Source organism: Mytilus galloprovincialis, chromosome 9, assembly GCF_965363235.1.
Source record: "Mytilus galloprovincialis chromosome 9, xbMytGall1.hap1.1, whole genome shotgun sequence".
Classification (NCBI taxonomy): domain Eukaryota; kingdom Metazoa; phylum Mollusca; class Bivalvia; order Mytilida; family Mytilidae; genus Mytilus; species Mytilus galloprovincialis.
In genome coordinates, this window is record NC_134846.1 from 86,189,568 (window position 1) to 86,208,264 (window position 18,697).

General features: G+C 33.2%; 1 protein-coding gene and 1 long non-coding RNA gene across 2 annotated transcripts in view; both read right to left on the reverse strand.

Annotated features, from left to right (window-relative positions):
* The window catches only part of LOC143047089 (putative G-protein coupled receptor B0563.6), a 62,069-nt gene that overhangs the window by 32,665 nt on the left and 10,707 nt on the right, over positions 1-18,697 (reverse strand). The gene's annotated exons all lie outside the window — the stretch shown is intronic.
* Positions 11,310-15,949, reverse strand: LOC143046231 (uncharacterized). Its single transcript, XR_012969103.1, has 2 exons — positions 14,333-15,949; positions 11,310-12,769 (listed from the first exon to the last, which is right to left on the reverse strand). It is a non-coding gene; the product is annotated as an uncharacterized LOC143046231 (long non-coding RNA).

Sequence of the window (18,697 nt, forward strand, 5' to 3'; positions counted from 1 at the left end):
TTATTATCTTAATTATATACTGTTCTTACAAATAACAAAGTTATTTAGTATTTTGTCAAATACTGTCAAACCTATAAGGTTTTAATAAATGGTTAAGAAAAGCAACAATTTTCAATACAGACTAAATACAGATGGTCACCTTAAAGAATTTCTATAACTTTTTCAAATAAAACTTGACATCAATGTTTTAATTGATAGATTAAAAAAAAGGTACAGTTTTCAGTTCAGACTTTATAATTCAGATTGTTACCTTTAAAAATTTCTATAACTTTTTAAAATTAACTTGGAGTTTCATTAATCCTTACAAAATATGAAGTTACTTAACCTGTTAAACATGGCTGTCTTAAACAATTTTGCAACACATTTTAACAGCACTGTCATCACATCACATGTCAGTTTTATTTGAATGATGTATGCTGTCTGGAGCAAAAGACATCTTTGATATACTTTATGAATTAACATGGGACACCAAGTTTTTTTGTTGCAAAAAAGAATGGGACATCAACATTTTTTCATCTGTATAACCATGGGACTTCAACTTTTATTATAGCTCATTTTAATTTTGCACCAGTCCCATGCCTTGAGAAATTTTTACCAGTCCATAACTTCAAATTTGATTGTCATATTTTTCCTCATACCAAATACAAAGGCCTTTGTATTCATTTTAAACAAAACACCTTTAAACTTATTTTGTTGATTTTAAAAGGCTTCTTATTTGTATATGATTAATTTCTAGGTAATTTATCTAGTATAACATATCAGGAGATATTCTTTATTAATATCTTAGTCTCCCAAACAAAGTTTGATGACTTATTGTTTTTGCCCATAAAATGTTAGACTAATATGTCTAGGGGAGCTTCGTTTGTGTATTGGGGTCTATTTAGGGGTATTTCGAGGGGCCAAAAGATGGGTCCTTGTCTGTCAGGTATTTTAGCTCTCCTGGCCCAAAGGGCCATGTGAGCTTATGCCATCACTTGGCGTCAGTCGTCGTCCGTCGTGGTCCATCGTTGTCTGTGGTCGTCAGTTGTAAACTATTTCAAAGATCTTCTCCTGTGAAACTACTGGGCCAAATACTTCCAACTTTAATTGAATGTTCCTTGGAGTATCTAGTTAATTAATTGTATCCGAAGTTTTGATCCATGAACAAACATGGCCGCCATGGCTAAAAATAGAACATAGGGGTCAAATGCAGTTTTTGGCTTATATCTCAAAAACTTAAGCATTTAGAGCAAATTTGTCATAGGGTATAAATGTTCAATAGGTCCAGATCTATCAGCCCTGAAATTTTCAGAATAATCAAACAACCCATTGTTGGGTTGCTGCCACTTTTAATAATTGGTCATTTTAATGAAATTTTGCAGTTTTTGGTCATTATCTTGAATATTATTGAAGATAAAGATAAACTGTAACAGCAAAAATGTTCAGCAAAGTAAAATCTACCAAAAAGTAATTTGACCAAAATTGTCAATTGACCCCTGAAGGAGTTGTTGCCCTTTAAAGACAATTTTACACAATTTGTTCATCTTATTTGTGAACATTTTAAAATCATCTTCTCTGAAACTACTGGGCCAAATGCTTCCAAACTTAAAATGAATGTTCCTTAGAGTATCTAGTTTATAAATTATATCCGAAATTTTGATCTTTCTACAAACATGGCCGCTATGGCTAAAAATAAAACATAGGGGTCAAATGCAGTTTTTTGCTTAAAATTGAAGAAAATATGAAAGATACAAACTGTTATGTGTCAATTTTAAGCACTCATTGATATATATTGAAATTCAAAAATAATCATTGATGAAAGATTTAAGCCAAAATTTACAGGTGAGCGATACAGGCTCTTGAGAGCCTCTTGTTATTAGTTGTTTTAAGAATATTAATGATATTTAACTAATTCATTTGCACAACATATTCACTGACCGTTTATTTTGACATGTCACTTTCATCTAAATTTCATTTTTCATCAGATTCATTATATATGTACCTCTTCGATTTTGGACTTTTTTCACATAACTTTTTAAACTAATACATTATATTTTGCATAATTATTAGATAGCATAATGCTATTTACCAATATTAAACCATCCTTATCTATATTTCACACATGGTTATGTTTCAAATATTAGTTTGAACTTGTAAGACCCAATAAAATGTCTGAACAGTTATCAAAAATTTATTTAAAGCTGTGTATCATAACAACCACACATTTTGGTTTAATGAATGTTTTGTTCCTGATGAGCATAAGACAATTAGATTGACAGTTGGTATATATAAAATTAAAATCTAAAACAATTGTACACTAGGTTTTGATATCTACCAATATTCATGTCAAGTTTCTATTTGTAAGTTAATGTTATTGCTCCTCAAGCAGTCTCTGAATGAAAAAATGTTTTAAAATGTTTAGGGGATCATTTCTGGTTTCTTTTTTAAATTAGAAGTTTATTCATGTATTGAAAGACATTTTTGCAATATTTTATATTGTTCTCTGTTAATGCTTTGACTTTTTTGAGTTTTTAAAAGAAAAACTCCCCTTAGTGCAAGGAGAAATTGTCATTTATTTTATTGTTTTGAGACCACGATAATAAAGATATTATTTGTGTAATTTTATTTAATATGTATGTATTTCTTTCACTTGACAGGGTATTAATACTGAATTAAACTTAAGTCCCCATTCAGTTGATAGTACAATGGTTTATGTCTCGCCTACAATACATAGGACTGTTTTACTGACGATGGTGGTATAACTGTTGCATCTAATTTTATTGCTAAGGTCCATATCTCGTGAAGTATGAGGCATGGTCTTTAATATTTGGTATACAGATGCTCCACTAGTTCACATTAGTCTGACATGTGTCATTAATCCTTGATCTTTTTTCATAAAAAGAAGATGTGGTATGAGTGCCATTGAGACAATTCACCATCCAAGTAACAATGTATTAAAAGACCGACCATCTTACTTTAAGGGGGGGACAGGGGTATGGTATTTTCTTTATAAAAGATTCTGAGAAAATATTGAAAATATTGTGGTTAAGCAAGTGACAAACAGTAAATTCTGAGATCCTTATTTTCCCCAAAATAGGTGGGAAACTCGAGTTATTTGCAAAAATCTCAAACAATTGCATATAAAGGAAAATTGAGGAGACCTTTCTTTTTAAGCTTTACAATCTTTATTTGGGCCCGGTTCTATGATAACCCTTGTAGGAGTTATTAATCCGTAAACGTCAACTTTCAGGAAGTGATAAATATTTACTACAACTAGAGAACACTTATTTAGATGACTAAAACATAACGTCTCTATATATTACTTTATTAAGAGGTTATTATTTGACCATGATGTAGAAGGTTAAGGTTACACAAAGGTCATTTAAAGATGTCACACATCCCCTTATAGTCATGCAGCCGCACATTAAGAAGAAAGAAAAGAAGTTAGCTGTATCCTTCAACTTTACTTTCCGCTATATAGATGATGTTCTCTCACTAAATAATTCAAAATTTGGTGACTATGTTGGACGCATCTATCCCATTGAACTTGAGATAAAGGATACAACAGATACAGTAAAGTCTGCCTCATATCTTGACTTACATCTAGAAATTAACAATGAGGGTCGGTTGAAAACAAAACTTTACGATAAAAGAGATGATTTCAGCTTTCCAATTGTGAACTTTCCATTTCTATGTAGCAACATTCCAGCAGCACCTGCGTACGGAGTATATATCTCCCAGTTGATACGCTAGTCCAGGGCTGGTGTTTCCTATCATGATTTTCTTGATAGAGGGTTGCTGCTAACAAGGAAACTATTAAATCAAGGGTTCCAAGTGGTGAAGTTGAGGTCATCTCTTCGTAAGTTTTACGGACGCCATCACGAGATGGTTGACCGTTATGGAATAGGCACTGGCTACGGTTACCTCCAGGGAGTATACTTTGAACATACATGTATATACTACGAATAAAGTGTATTTTCTATCTGATATCATTTCCACGGCGGTCACAGAGTTAATTAAATAGACAGGGTCTGTGAAATGTATCAATGACCGCCGTAGATCGATTAGTAAACTGAGAATTGAAAGTAAAAAGCAAATACACTTTATATTTATAGTAATATGAATGTTCATAATACACAGATATGCGCTAAAATTATTCATGTGATAGAATGCCCGCGAAGTCGCGGGTGTGTTCTAGTATTTCATTATAATACGTTAATTTGATCAGCAAACAGCAATCTCGTGTTTTTATAGCTGACAGGCTATGCGGTATGGGCTTGCTCATGGTTGAAGGCCGTACGGTGACCTATAGTTGTTAATTTCTGTGTCATTTGGTCTCTTGTGAAGAGTTGTCTCATTGGAAATTACACCAAAATCTTCCTTTTTTATAATTATTCTGAAATTAACCTTCATTTCAAAATGAAATGTAACATTCATGATGTCATAACCTTCCACATGAATGTATATGTAGGCTATTGGCTTCCACAATAAAGTGCACAGATAAATAAAAGAAAGAACCTGATAGAAATTGTACTTTCATGATCCGAGCCAAAAAAATGTAATAAGAAGTATTGAATGCTTTTTTTAGTAGTTCTATAGAGTTGTAAAAGCGTTGACCGTGCGCACATTTTTATAGAAGGAAGCGTGCTTCATACAAAATATACGCATTTTACAATCCAATGCATTTACAAATAGAAGCATTCAATCGTTAAGTATATTTATGGAAAGAGCATCGTCCATAGATTTCCAATAGTTATACACGTGTATAATAGTTACGCTGAAAGGTGCCCACAGGTCACCTCTGAAAAAGTGCTATTTGCGTAGTAATATTAAGGTTCTAAAAATAGAATTCTGCCGTAAGGTGACCAGAGGTAACCGATGTCAATATCGGTGTATTAGCAAGGGCAATGTAAAAAATAATCGGTGTTTGGAGATAACAGATAACCAGTCAATGTCTGTATATCCCTTTAAACGATAACCATTTTATCATACGAGAAAGGTATAACCAAATGATGTTTCAAAGTATTGATTACAAAGCGTCAACTAACACATACAGACTATGGTTACCTCTGGCCACCTTACACAGCTATATATTTATTTTCTTTAATTTCATCATATAAACAGCAAATTATTTTAAAACAACCATTTAACTTAACAATAAAGGGGGGACTGGCAACATCTGGGCATCTGACACAGAAACAGACGATATATTGTTATGTCTGGTCTTATATCAAAACATCTTATCAAAATCTGGTTAAGTGATACATATATAAAATAAGATAAACCCTGGTTACTCAATACAGATATATACTTAGGTTACCTGTGGTCACCTTACACAGATATATACAAGGGTTACCTCTGATCACCTTTAACATATATATACTTAGTTAGCCCTGGTCACCTTACATGTATATCGACTATGGTTACATCAGGTAACCTTACACAAGTATAGACTTGGGTTACCTCTGGTCACCTAACACAAGTATAGACTTTGGTCACCTCTGGTCACCTTACACAGATCTAGTTAAAGAATCAGATATATACTAGGTTAACCTCTGGTCACGGTTCATAGAAATAGACTGTGGTAACCTCTGGTCACCTTACACATATATAGACTTGGTTACCTCTGGTCAACATACACATATAAAGACCTGGTTACCTCTTGTCACCTAACACGTATCTAGATAAAGACACAAGTATAGACTTGGATTCAATCTGGTCACATTACACCGATATAGACCTTGATTACTTGTGGTCTCCTTATTTGTATATAGATTTGGGTGACCAATGGTCATCTAACATATATATAGAAGGATTGCTTCTGGTCACCTTACACTTATTTAGACTTGGGTGACCTCTGGTCACCTTACACAGGGTGTGTTTGGATATAAACCTGAGGCGGCCTATGGTTACCCATATATACCTATGGTTTGATATTTTGTGTATAAAATATCAAACCATAGGTACCAATGGGTAACCATAGGCCGCCTCAGGCGTATATCCAAACACACCCACAGATTTAAATATCGTTCATAGATATAGACTGTGGTTACCTCTGGTCACCTTACATATATATAGACTTGGGGTGTGTTTGGATATACGCCTGGGGCGGCCTATGGTTACCCATAGGTACCTATGGTTGGATATTTTATACACAGGGTGTGTTTGGATATACACCTGAGGCGGCCTATGGTTACCCATAGGTACCTATGGTTTGATATTTTGTGTATAAAATATCAAACTAAAGGTACTTACTGGTAACCATAGGCCGCCTCAGGTGTATATCCAAACACACCCATAAAGGCCATAGGCCGCCTCAGGTGTATATCCAAACACACCCTTGGTTACCTCTGGCCACCTTACACATTTCTAGATATAGACTTCAGGTGTATCCGGTCACATTACAGAGATATTGACATAAGTTACCTATCGCAACCTTACATGTATATAGACTGGTTACATCTGGTCACCTTACACTGATATAGAATGGGGTTGCCTATGGTCACCTTACATAGATCTCGATACAGACACAGATAAATACTAGGTAACGTCTAGTCACCGTTCATATGTACCTTACACATATATAAACTGAGTGACCTCTGGTCATCTTGGTACGCTGACCAGAGGTAACCCAAGACTATATTTGTGTTAGGTGACCACAGGTCACCAAAGGTCACCAAAGACTGATATATGTGTACGGTGAGCAAAGGTCACTCAAGACTTATATCTGTAACCAGAGGTAACCCAAGTCTATATATGTGTAAGATGACCACAGGTCATCTAAGACTGATATATGTGTATGGTGACAAGAGATAACCCAAGTCTATATATGTGTACGGTGACAAGAGGTAACCCAAGACTATATATATTTGTAAGGTGACCAGAGGTAAAGCAAGACTATATATGTGTTTTGTGACCAGAGATAACCCAGGACTATCTATGTGTAAGGTTACAGAGATAACCCAAGTCTATATTACTGTAAGGTGACCAGATGTTACCCATGTCTATATCTGTGTGCAGTAAACAGAGGTAACCCAAGACTATATCTCTGTGAGGTGTTATCATGTGTTTATCTGTGTAAGGTGACCAAACGTAACCCATGTCTTTTATCAGTGTAAGGTGACCAGATGTTACCATGAGTATATCTGTGTACGGTGATTAGAGATAACCCAGGTATATATCTGTATAATTTGACGAGAGGTATCCCCAAACTATAGCTGTGTTAGATGACCAGATTTAACTAAAGTCTATATATGTGTAAGGTGACCACAGATTACCAAAGTATATATATATATATAAATAGGTTTGAACGTTGTTTTCAATTTAGACTTGTTTATATTTTTTCGTTTGGGCTTGTATTATATTTGCCTTCGGGTTTATATGATCCGTTCATCCTATTTTGACTCTTTCAAAATTCAAGAGTCTATCCTAAATTGAGGTAAGTTTTATGGCCTTCCAAATACCGTTTCGATTCCTAACATCACTGAAGAGACATCAATTGTCTAAATCCGGATATGGTGTACAAATTTTTGCACCTTATGTTTGCGGTATACCATCTTTTCCGCAAGTTTGTTGTTTTCTGTTTGATAATAAATTAATAATAAGATCCATTTTGTAACACCTGGTGATCCGTTTATTTGGAAATCGCCAATGGCAGTCAGCAGAGTTTAAGAACATCAGTTGTTCGACCTGCTAGTCAAATGCGTTTTGTTAAAATATTCTTTCTCACTTTTTTGGTCTTTTGGAAAATGTTGTTTGTGCTGTATTTAGACCCCTCTACCAAGAAATTGTTTTACATGCACACGTATAAAAATTGCGGTTTTTATCCAACGCAATCATAGGTTTGAACGTTGTTTTCAATTTAGACTTGTTTATATATATATATATATGTGTATAAGGTGACCAGATGTAACCCAATGCAATTGTAAGCGGATAGCAGATTTCAAAGTTTTCTAATTTTTACATTTTTTTCTTTGCAGTTTGAAACAATGATAACAATGTTTTTTAAAATGTTTTATGCACGAATATTGCAAAAATATCACTTTTATTCTGTTTACCCTGTATCAACTATATGTAACGTTCGTGAAATAATGTACTTTTTTCGCTTAGATATACATTTTCAACCGTTTCTGTTGGATGACCTAGCGTAACTATTATTCTTATGCATAGTTATAATGGTGAAATGTAATCTCTTTTTGGTGATACTATGGCAACAATCTACATCTATTTAATACAAAATATTGCAAAAAGGGGATGAACAAGTCTCCAAAGTGTGGTTCAAAGTTGAATTTCAATCCATTATTTAGTGATACCTTTCCTGAAACTATAGACATTTATTTATAGACGTGTAAAAAAAAACTATACCTTTTTCCCCGTTTTTACATAAAATTGAATTGAAAAGATCGAGGGTCAAATTTTTGTTGAAAAATACTACAGTAATTTCCGGACCTATGGGCGGTACGGATGTGAAAATCAAAATAGCATATAAAACATGCTAAAACATTCTAGACATATAAACCTACTGCCAGTTACTGTGAGTACTCTCAGATCTTTACTAATGGCCTTTTTGTTTTTGGGATGTATAAGTGCCCAGCCACTATCACTCTTTTTTTGTTTTTTCTATGTGTATCCATCTGACGAGTTAAGCCTTTGTCAACTGATTTTTATTTGTACTGTTACACCACTGTCCCAGGTTCGGGAGAGGGTTTGGATCCCGCTAACATATTTAACGCCGCCACATTATGTATGTATGTTCCTGTCTTAAGTCAGGAGCCTGTAATTCAGTGGTTGTCGTTGGTTGCTGTGTTACATATATGTTTCTTGTACATTTATTTGTAGGTCGTTAGTTTTCTCGTTTGAATTTTTTACATTTGTCATTCCAGGACCGTTTATAGCTGACTATGATGTATGGGATTTGCTCATTGTTGAAGGCCGTACGGTGACAAATAGTTGTTAATTTCTGTGTCATTTGGTCTCTTGTGAAGAGTTGTCTCATTGGCAATTACACCATATATTCTTTTTTATATTGGAAGGCTATATTATTCTTCAACTATCTAAATTCAATTTTATTGTACAAAATCTTTTATGCTTACACATGGCCAAAATGCGAAACTAATCTTCTAACTGTGTATTGTTACCTTCACTGTTTAGTTAATTTTTGATAATGGCCATTTGACGTGGCTCGGTACTTATACATCCCGTCATATAGTGTTGTTGTGCTTTGGTGAAATTTGTATGCTTGTCTTTTTTGCTGGTGTGCTGTGTCTGTATGTCTTTTCCCGCTTCTTTGGTGACATAGTTGTTTGTTTTTATAGTGATTAAGATTATAACACAATAATGACTGCTGTACCCCTATTTTGGACATTTTTTTCTTTTATCTCTGTTTGTTTTGATCACACATCGTTATCAATATAATGTAATTTCATGCGACTGTCATACAAGTGGGAGGTTAAGCAAGCTATAAAACCAGGTTTAGTTCACACCATTTTCTACATAAGAAAATGCCTGTACCAATTCAGGAATATGACAGGTGGTATCCATTCATTTAATGTGTTTTAGCTTATTATTTTGCTATTTGATTAGGGACTTTCCGATTTGAATTTTACTCTTAATTACACCTTATGTAAGAATCCCTGGGTATTGATTGTTTTTTGGACAATTGAAAAGTCTATGGTTTTGCAGGGGAAAACCCAAAAATTATTTTGAGCAAAAACAAAATAGGAGGTGCTCAATAGCATTACATCATGAAGAATCTGAGAAAGTTTTATCAAATAATATTAAGTGGTTCAGGAGAAGTTGCGGATACAACATTGGTACCCTCATTTTTAGGCAATGGCAAAGTCCATGTTTTTTAAATAGAAATCCCAAAAATTATATTGAACTAAAACGAAATAAGAAAAAGAGTGGCAAAAGATACCAAAGGGACGTTGAATCTCATAATTAATTAAAAAAAAAAAAAAACTGACAAAGCCATGGTTAAAAAAGAAGCAGACACAGACAAACAGACAAACAACACTTAACACAACATAGAAAAATAAAGATTGAGACACACGAACCCCACCAAAAACTGGGGGTGATCTCAGGTGCTCCGGAAGGATAAGCAGATCCAATAAGAGGTGCACAATGGTTCAAGTCTACGAAGTCTCATTCATGTTTTTTTTAACCATTTCATTGTCTTCTCTTCTCTTGGTATACAGTTTCAGCGTCATTTGATATTGAAGATTACGTCAACATTAATATATTACCTTTACAATAGCTTCACTGAGGAGTTACATTTCAGCGGAGGAAATGTATTTATATGTATCTTTGTGAATCTTTGGGATCACGACAGATCAACCAATCAGCTGAATTTCAAGTATTGGAATTGTGTATTTTTAACGCTGTTTTTGCATACTTAATAGGATAAAAATGTAATGCTGTTAGTATACATAAAACAGGCAATAACTCTCGTTACTCCTGGGAAAATTGCCGGGATTTTGCAACCTAAATGGGTAATTTAAAATTAATATTTTTGTTTCGTCGAACTTTTACCTTACGTTCATGGTTCATATGCCAATGTTGGATTTCTTTGAATTGGTCTGTTTTTCAGATACTTTAGGATAGTCAAACTATGTATGGCGTATTTAATAATTGTAGGGTGTACCAATCTGTCCGGCATGTGTCATTTTACCTTGACATCATTTCATGGTTCATTTTTTTCTATGAGGTTTGTTTCTGAGAAAATTCTAGCAATATGCTAACGGAATTCGATGTTAGGAATGATTGTAAAGCCTACATGTCTGTGTGAAAGGGTTTAGTTCGACTTTAATGCATTACATTTATCACTTACATGTTAATTTAAAGTAATGCTTGAAGAAAAAAATCTTTTTTGTATTATCAACATAAATTAAAATGAGAATATTAGAACAGGCGACAAATATAAGTGTGTCCACTCTTGTTGCTTTTCGGTCAATTCCTGCAAATTGATATATATATATATATATATATATATATATATATATATATATATATATATATATAGCTATTAAAACCAGGTTAGCGATTCAGGCTCCTATGAGTAAAGTTAGATTACCGGAAATCGTTAAAGTGTGACCTTATCTTGGCCTCAATTTCACAGCCCAATAACAGAGATTCATCGAATGAGCGATTTAGACACCTAGTATATTGTTTAATTATATAACAATTTGTACATTATGGAATGTATTAGGCTGTCGTCATCACGGTCTGTGGCATAACGATAACTGTTTTGTTATAGATTTATATGTCTTTATTAAATTGATTGCTGTTTTACTTACAGCGGCAAATAACAAATAATTTTCATAACGATAATATAAGTTTACTTAATTCTTCACTATTGAAAACAGAAATGTGGGTTGGTTAACAATTTTCCAAAATAAACTGATTTCTGATAGAATAATAAAAGTCGATATCCATGAATTCATATATATCTCGAACATTTTCACACGTTGATGAGAAATAAACTAAAATCAATAATCAAAAACCTAGCAAAACACAGCTTTCATAAACACTTTTTTTTCAAAATAGTAAAGGTTTATGATTCGTATCTCAAGGGAGAACAGAAGTAAGCATACAAAATAGTGTTTTTGCTTCCTGTGGTGTGTCCACGACGTTGAAATCATCCAGATTCACACTTGTAATTTGCTGGATGAATTGACAGAACTCTTCTGAACAGCCTCTGGGCAGCATTGGTTTGGTGTAGAGCCTAGTAATGTCATCAAAGAAACTTTCGTCACATGGTATGTCATAGGAATAGTCGACAGCGTCATAAAGTAGTGGCTGGTTGTACATAACATCCGGGACGCCATAGTTTTGATCAACTTGACGTTGTGACCGAATTCTATGACTATTCCACATATTTTTGAAAATATCTAAATGTTGTTGTATAACTGGCAGGAAACAAAAACGTACACACTCTAGATGAACTGGATTTGTGTTATTGAGCTCTCCGTTATCTATCATGTCTTTAAACATATTTCTCCAGAATGTGGTGAAGTAAGGACACAGAAAACTCCACAGCATCTCAATCCTTTAATTCCCAGTTGATCGCCCCTCAGAAAAACTTCTGTACCCTGACATGTTATCATTGTGAACTGCACGTAACGCTATTTGTATCGACCTTATAATAACGTTCTCCGTACCAGCATCTGACCGAACCAATCGTGGAACACGCTTGGATTGTCTAAGGAATTCTACAAAATTAAGCGCAACATTACGTGGGTTTTTATTCGTATGACTTGCAGTTAGCCAAATGATTTTTCGAGAAAAGCCATCGATTGCTCCATGCACTGATATTCCAAAGGGTTTGAGTTTATCATATCCATCTATGTGAATACAAAAATTTGGTCCTAGATTACAATATCTTCTTCGCACAAGTCGACGTCGAGATCTTGCAACTACACCATCATAATGTATAGCTGTCAGTGCAATTATCACCGTTTCCTGAGTAGCATTGATGCCACAGCAAGAATTAAGTATTTTCCACATTGCTCTATATCCAATATTAGAGTATCCTTGTTTGTGCAGTTGAATTATCTTTTGAACGATATTAATCAATGGACTCTCTGCACCATATCTTCTCAGTCGAAGTCTTTTCATCATTCTGTAGACTGTCTTAACACTAACAAATTTATTATGAACGAAAAGTAAAAATCCAGCTATTTCTTTAGCCGTATATGAAGAAGTAAAATAATAAGCAACTAACTCATCCGTTGAAGCAGTGTCACCTGGGTAACGCAAAGGATTTACAGTGTCAGCCATTTTATAATATGTTCTGAAAAAAAAAGTAAACGGTTATATACTTCAAAAGCAAAATCGTAACTAAAACATGCTTATAATGAGGCAAGCATGTTGGAGGTCACAGATTGAGAATAAAGCCATTTTTAAGTTCAACTTTTCATTCTATTTAAATTAGGGGTTCATATTGTATTGTACATTTCATGATGACTTTTTGTTGACGCAACTGCACGTACTTAAATACTTTCGTTATGACCTTGTTAATTTATCAGTTCCTTCTACATTACTATTTTCTGAATATGTTGCAGATCTCGCAAATTCACAACTTTTTTTGCAGAAAACAAAATATGAGCCAACGAACATGGAAGTTACCTTTTTGGTTTATTTACAAATTCAGCAAACATATCTACATACATCTTACAAACATATAGAAAAAATCCCTGAAGTTTAATACTACCAGTAAATGCAGTTGTAACTAATAAAGGAGAAACAATATCTTGAAAATCTGAATTTTAGATTATCATTCCCAATCCTACTCTGAGCAGCACTTTCATAATTTATTTCACGCTTTCAAAAATTGCCGTGAATTCTTTCAAACAATGCATTTTTGTTAATAAAATTAAAAAATAAGAGATTTCCTCTCTCCAAATTTGATGCAACACATTTAAGATATATGCACTATACACATATATATCTTTATCGTAGTGACCACAGATAAATACCCATATAAAAATATTTTCAAATAATTTGAACTTCGACAATTAAAAAAAAATATAAATGCAAAAAATGATATTTGATTCATATCATATGATTTTAGTATTTTGGTAAACATAAAAATATTGTTTGAACCATTCAAGTATCTGTATTTGCAGTTTTAGGACAAAACGACCAGCACTAAATGCTAGGATTTGAAGTAAGAACATAGGGTTGATACGTTTTAAAAGATAAACTTGTATCAACTGGTGCAAGAAGATATGTGTCTAAAAACGTCATAAAAAACATATTTTTCTACTTGAACCGAGTAGTGGCGTAGTTTTACTTATTTGTTGTCAAAATATGTCTATACACTGTACATATATAAACTTAAAGTTCATACCCTATATATGCGACAATATATAACTTAAAATACAGTCAGCTTCAATTGTCTTTCAATTGAAAGCTGTTGATTTACATACTGAACAGCTTGATCTATGTCAAACTGTGAAAAGAATGAAACATGTAAAAATCTAAGTTGCTCACATGATGATACAATCAAACAAATATCAGTAAACATAAAATAAATTTGGCATGCATCAAAAATGACAAGAAATTTGAAATTTCGAGACAAATCTGCAATGGTTGCAGCAGTAACCTTAGTGAATGAAATATAAAGGTGTCTCAGTTGTGAAGCATGTGACAATATTACTACTTGGTTATCATTTATTGATGTCCCACTTATATCAAGGGTGGTTAAATTTCGCAAGGACATTACAAATGCAAGATTGTTTAGCGGTGTTTCTGCTACATACAATTCTTGAATAGTAGGAGTAAGCTTTAGCATCAATTTGGTAAATCTGTGTGACCCAAAAGTAATATTTTGGTTACTTAGATTGAGACATACAAGCTGATTATTTTTCACGATCATTTCCATCATTGCAATGTCTATAGTATAGGAATCGTCAAATTCTACAATAGTCCACAAGCTTTGCATTTTTCGCACAACATCCTTTAGACCTCTGCATATTTTACAGACTGTATAAAGTAACTCCGACACAGGAATATAACTAAGTACCATTATCACTAATTCTTCAGGAAGGTCTAATAGACTAGCTGAAAATATTAAACAAGTGAATTATTGCAAACACCTATATTTTATAAATGTCATACTTATTTTTTCAAGAATCTAATATACTTTTATTCTATATGTACGAGTGCTCAGGTGAAGACCGAAGAGCGTTGTTTTGTTATATTTGCCATTTTATAAATTAAAACAAAATTAAAATGTATCAATAGCTTCAAAAGTTATAGATATATTTTGACATTTTAACTGAGTTTACAAATGGAAAATATAACATAATAAAACCTCCAATGATGTTGACTTGAGTCTTTTTGTCGCTGTTTTTAAAAGAAGTAGAAGCTAGATATCTGCACTGAAATATATATCAAGCCACTCAGTGACTCACATAAAGTTTCAAGACACTTTATGTTAAAAAACTCCAATGATTGGAGACCATGGTTCAAAGGTAAATTACTCAGAAATGAGTATGCAACATTCACCAATTTTAGATATTGATAAATTAATTATGTATATTTTTCATGTTAATTAATTTTACTAATATTCCACGTTTGATATGGAAACAAGGTATGGGATACCCATAATTGCCACGTTTATTGCAAGCCGTTCACGTCAAAACTCAGTATGTTTAAACCATTTTTCGAAAAATTTACACACTGAGAATTAGAAAGAAAATTACTGAGATGAAATAAACTGAAAAACACATCCTGAGAATTGAAAATTACACAATGAGATTTGTGCGCACTTTTTCTGCGCACAGATCTAATTTGCATATCTAATCTGTATCTATTACAATCTTAAACAACTAGGAGACAGAACTCGCTTTTAATTTGTAGCCTGAGTTCATGGCTCAAATTGTTATTTCGATTAAGTTTATGTCATCAGCAGTCCAAGGTCTGTTTAAGTTACGATTAGTAAAGATGTGAAGAATTTCCCTAAATCTCCTGTATCTTTAATTGACATTATTAGGAAACTCGAGAGTTCTAATGCATCTGTATGTATTTAAAACTTTAAAAACAGGTTTAATCCACAATTTTTTACATTATAAAATGCCTGTACCAAGTCAGGAATATGACAGTTGCTCTCCATTCGTTTGATGTGTTTGAGCCATCCCCTTGTTTTTGCCATGTGATAATAAGGACTTTCTCTTTAGAATTGTCCTTGGAATTCGGATTTTTTGTTATTTTACTTTTTACAACTTGCACACAACATGTACATAAATCTCATTGTGTAATTTTTGAAGTCTCAGTGTGTAATTTTCAAAGCTCACTGTGTGTTATTTATATTTTTGTAATCTCAGTGCGTCTTTTTGATATCTCAATGTGTATGTTTTTATTCTTAGTGTGTGTTTTCAGGTTTTTTAATCTGTGGTTTTTTTTAATTCTCAGTGTGTTAATTTTTCGAAAAATGTTTTAAACATAGTTTTGACGAGAACTGCTTGCCATATACGATGATATAACGTTACCACATCTCTGTTCATACACATATTATACTTACAGTAGTTGCAAGGGATCTCTAAGCTGACCTGTAAAATACAAGAACAGATCAAAAGATTTAATCACATTATAAAGTGCCATAGTTTGTCAGCTTGGCGTGTGACATCAAATTTCCCTCATTTTTTAAACTAGCTTATAATACAGACATTACAGCAATCGGACTTGAGTATGTACAGGTTCAAACAAAATCTTTTGTTAGCAACCTTGCTAGCTGAAGCGTAAAGTCGTTATTAGCTTATAAGGTTTACCTTTATTACCCTTATTTTGAAGTAGTTTAGTCCAAAAGACGATAAATTGATTAGTCCACTCTCAAATTAGGGTAGTAAAGGTAAACCTAAGAACGATGTTACGCTTCAGCCAGCAAGAAAGGTAATCAAAGTTTTTGATTGAACGTACATAGTCAAATCCGATGGCTGTAATGTTCAACATGATTAGACAGTCATTTATTTATTCCTGGTATGGCGGACTAAAACAGCTTATTTTTAATACGAAGTTAACAATACGTCATGTCAGTATTTATTGTAAAAAAAATATGGAAAATAAGGATAGATCATAGAGGGAAATTTTTGTTTACTAAATTTGAGAATGGAAATTGGGAATGTGCTAAAGAGACAACAACCTGACTAAAGAACAGAAAACAGTTGACAAAATTTGTCGTCTTTGTACTGTTTATTGCACACACAAAAACATTGCGGTAGGGGCTTTGCCCATTGTTAAAGGCCGTACGGTGACCTATAATAGTTGTTAATTTCTGTGTCATTTGGTCTCTTGTGAAGAGTTGTCTCATTGGCAATTACACCACATCTTCTTTTTTATATTAACCGAACAATTATAATTAATCTGCCCCTTCATTTTTTCAGTACTGCACGAGATTTTTTTTCTCGCTGAACACTTCGAAGTAACAAGAGTCACAAGAACAGTCATTGGAACTTTATATAGGGGGAGGGGGTCTATATAGTTCAAATGAACTCGTAGTGACTCAGTATTAAAACATCAAAGGATCTTATTTTGCCGCAACTGTGAATTAAAAAAATCAGAACTCGACTGGCTCTCTCCAACGTAAATTTCGTGACACCCTATGTTAATTTATAGTTAAACCTGATTATTTTATGAGGCGACCATTTTACTTTCACAGCTGGAGAAAAAGGGTTGTGTTTTTTTTTTGCATCAAAAACAAAATTCCCATAACGTGTGTATACTACGGCAGACACGTGGAAAAGCCTTTTTATAGAAGTTTTTTTACAACAATAACTTAATGATTGATTGATTGATTGTTGTTTGTTTAACGCCACATGAGCACAACAAGGCTATATCGCGGCGAGATATCATTTAATAAATTGTTTCTTATCTTACCTCCATTTGCTTGAAATAAAATGCTCAAATGTGATGGCGACCTGATCCTTCCAAAATCAAAATGAAAATGAACAGGTTAAAATCGTGCCATATTTATCTCGATTTAGCTGAAAACTTTCCCGTTGCTCGCCTTAATTTAAAACAATTTGTTGCTTTATAAAACAATATATCGAAGAAAAAAAGGCAATTTATTATTATTGCATGATATTTTTATTGACTTATGAATTAATCTTAAAATGTTTTCTCGTTTTGATAATTTGTCGCGTTATTTAAAACGATTTATTTTTATGGCGATAAAAAACAAATCGGCTAAATGCCTTGTTAGGCATTTTGTCGAAAAAAATAAATCGCAGTAATAAGAAAAAAAAAGCAATTTATTATTATTGCATGATATTTTTATTGACTTATAAATTAATCGTAATTTTTTTTCTCGTTTTGATAATATGTCGCGTTATTTAAAACGATTTATTTTTAAGGCGATAAAAAACAAAGCGCCTAAATGCCTTGTTAGGCATTTTGTCGAAAAAAATAAATCGCAGTAATGAGAAATAAAGCATTTTCTCGCTAAAAGTTATATCGCCATCTTGGATTATAAGTATTAAAACGAGGGTAATATACGCTTCCGTAAAATCGGGAAAGCGAAAACGGGAAATGAAATAGATTTCTCGATTCGTGTTTTCGCTTTCCCGATTTCTCGATTTCGCGTTTTTGCTTTCTTGATTTCTCGATTTCCCGATTTCCCGATTTCTCGATTTCTCGATTTCTCGATTTCTCGATTTCCCGATTTCTCGATTTCGCGATTTCGCGTTTGCAAAGTGAAAGGAGAAAACGCGAAAACGCGAAAAGGCGAAATGGCCGCATCCGGCCACCATAGAAGCAAGACATATAATTTTTTTTTATTTTGATAGTGTGTGAAGGCGTTCAAATGACAAAATGTAAAATTGGAACATTTTCTTCAATTATTCTTCAATAAGTGATGTTCATTTCCGTAAAATTATCGATTTCTGATTGGTCTGTACGTAATAAAAATAAGAATTTCTCTTATTTTTGTGCTTTTTTTACACTTCATGAGCGGTGTCAGAAAAATATTTCTCCTCACTAGTAAAATATCTGTTTTCGGAAAATGATTAGTCGTAATTTGATTATGATGTCAACATTTCTCGGTTTCTTCTGAATTTTTCTATTGTGACGTCATAAAAAAGGGCGACCATATACATGCCTGATGACGTCACTTAAAAAGAACACAACTTTTTGAAAATCTTTAAAAAGGAAAGATACAAATCATTAGACACAAGCCTCGCGCTTTGAATATTAAAATTCAACAGTCTCAAGGCGAGAAATA